The sequence below is a fragment of the Haplochromis burtoni genome, unplaced genomic scaffold (assembly GCF_018398535.1).
Source record: "Haplochromis burtoni strain Fernald_Lab_line unplaced genomic scaffold, NCSU_Asbu1 Contig_176, whole genome shotgun sequence".
Classification (NCBI taxonomy): domain Eukaryota; kingdom Metazoa; phylum Chordata; class Actinopteri; order Cichliformes; family Cichlidae; genus Haplochromis; species Haplochromis burtoni.
The window spans coordinates 1,085,636-1,088,850 of NW_024582537.1; positions in this window are offsets into that span (position 1 = coordinate 1,085,636).

Sequence of the window (3,215 nt, forward strand, 5' to 3'; positions counted from 1 at the left end):
CGTGTTTGTAGTCCGATGTGTTCGCGGAGGCAAAGGCGGTGTTCCGTGCCGCCAGTGCCGCGCGAACATCTCCTGGCGGCACAACATGTCTGTTGTGATATAAGTGATATAAATAAACTTGGCTTGACTTTAAATTTTAAATTGATTAACAAATCAAAAACAAAAACCTTGTCACTATTGTACATAATAAAAATGGTAACACCTAACAAATAACCAACACAAAAACCACTGTTTAATGTAACATCACCATTAAATTTCACTGTTCATACCTCATGGTGCTGTTATAATCCAGGTTTAAACATTATTTACAGCACGGTAAAAGAACATGAATTAAAAAAAGCCAAAGTAGTTATCTCTGTGCAAATTAGTGATGATTAATTCAAGTAAAGTATCTCATAAACGTACTAAATAAAAGTCAAAGTGGAATATACTCTATATACATATTTTTAATGTACCAAAAACTAGAGCATAATGTCAATAACCCAGCAGCTCAGTTTTCTCACAATTCAGATTATTGCCTGTAAAGTGACAAACGTAACCTTGATCTTCACAATCAGAATCAGAATACTTTAATAATCCCTAAGGAAATTATGCTATCTTGAGACGCTTTATATTGTAAGGTAAAGCCCAAAGACCATTATGTGTAAATTTGAACATTTCTATAGGAGGACTAATGAGTAACGAAAAGTTCACAGGTCCTTTGGCTGAATGAGCTAAATATACTATTGGAAATGAGTAGAAATCAATCAATAAAAAGAATATTCTACCACAAATACACAATATGCTTATCATAAAGAAGTTTTGTACTCATACTGAATTTTACACAATTTTTACACCAGGTGTCCTGCATGACGCAATCCTCTTTGGGATTTGCGTCTCCTCCCAGGCTTGACTCAGACTTTTCAGGTGTTAGGCAAATCCTTAATCACTACACAATAGTGCCACTGTACTTTTTGGACTGTGCAGTATCATGTAGTATGTTTATATACTACACAAAAATATCATTTTAACAGTTTTAAAAATACCAGAGGCTATCTTTCCATTCTTCAGTGGTTTAAAGTAGTTGCAATGCGACGTCATCTGAATTTTCCATCATGTTACAAAATACATGTGAAGGCTGATAACTGGTGTTAAGATTTCCAGTCCTTGTTCATTTGGAAATCTGGGTTTTGGTGATCTTGTGTGATAAAGCAAATAAGTAAGTTAAGAAATGAGCAAATGAAAACTATTCTAAGCAGTGAACATTCAGCTGAGACTCTGAAATTATTGACACCAGCAATTATATTAATGATGCCTGTATTAGTGTTAAAGTTTGTCACGTCTGACTGACAGACTGCTATCACTTACCAGAATGATGAAGACAATATATATTATGAAAAGGATCTCTTATAGTGGTAACCGTGTGTTTGATATGTGGCACAAGTCTGACTGAACTCTCAAGGACAGTTTGTTGCTGCGTAAAGACGAGAATTGGACCAGTAGATCAGTAAAATTAATGAGTAAGAAAAGCACAGTTATGTCAAGGAAAAACAATCAAACAAACACATTTTTGAATTTTGGCAACAAAATGACAAACATTTTCCACCTTTGAAAATTGGAAGTTGTGGCTAGCTAGGGCTGCTCAATTAATCGAATTTTAATCACGATTACGATCTGGGCTTTCAACGATCATTAAAAATAACTGAGCCAATTATTAGCCCCTCCCTCGTGCTTTACTCGCGCTGCTCCGTGTGGCAAATCGAGCGCACCTCTCTGCATTTCGAACACGTGTCACAACAATTAAGAGCAGCGGTCCCCAACCTTTTTTGCGCCACGGACCGGTTTATGCCCGACAATATTTTCATGGACCGGTATTTGCCAAAAACTGATTGCTCGTATTTAAACTGCTAAAAGTAACTTGTTGGGCTATAACATGTGAAACACGTGTCAAATGCATCCCTCATGGATGACATAAAGTCATCTTGAGCCACAAGCAACATTCGTGTAACAAGGTAGAAGCCACAATCAGTTTTTGGCAGTGACTTTTATATAACCTTTACTTATGCAGTTACAAAAATCTCATTAACATTAAAAATGTCTTCTGTAAGAGTAAGTTGGCCAAGAGGACTGCAGAAATGGCAGCAAATATTACAATAGTTCTGTAAAAATATTTTAAGTGGGGATAAAGGACCAGATTGGTTATAATGTAAGTACAATAACACAGAGTTATAAAGATACTTGAAAAACAGATAATTTTTAAATTCTATATATAACCCCTTTGTAAACCCTGTTCACCGAAGTCTATTTACCAACATACGTAAAGATATTACATGTAAAAAAAATACACGGAAACATTGGAAATCAGTTTTTGGCAGGCAATCACTTTTTGGCACAACACTCGGCCTTTAAGGTGTCGCGGATAAATACAACAAAATAAAACTAGTACCGGTACCGAAAAAAAGAAGATTTATTCATAACACACGTGAAAAGACCAAGGAAAACCGAGTAAACGATAAAAACGATAACAAAATAACCCTGAAAATCGATAAAAACCCTGAAAACTATACATTTCACACCTGAGCCTCAACTCTCGCAGCCCGGTACCAAACGACTCACGGACCGGTACCGGTCCGAGGCCCGGGGATTGGGGACCGCTGATTAAGAGGACCCGAGGAAAGCTAGGAAAGCTAAGCAGAAGTTATTTGGAGAGGAGAGTGACTGCCGTTGGTTGAAAAAAGAGGTAACAAAAAAAAACTTCAGTGGTGTGGAAACATTATGGGTTCGCGGAGTCAGACGTGGATCAAGTAGACATAGTGTGTAAACTTTGCTACAGTGTCGTAGCTGCACCACAGAGCAACGCTGCAAAGTTCACTAAACATAGATGTTTACATTTTTCATTTATTTTTTATATTGCAAACATTTGCACTGTTATCAGTATTTGCACACTATTTTATATTATTTTTTGACAATCTTTAAAGTCATTATTCAATACATTGTTATTGTTAAATAAATATCGTCAAATAATCGAGATCTCAATTTCAGTGAAAATAATCGTGATTATCATTTTTGCCATAATCGAGCAGCCCTATGGCTAGCTTTATCAAAAATAAAAACAGCACTGATAAGAACACTGTTTTGCACATCATTGTGTTTGCAGAGATAATTTTGATGGGCATCGCTACTCCCAGTCACGGGAAAAAATCCCGTTGAGATTCTCAATACTTATTTATTACTTA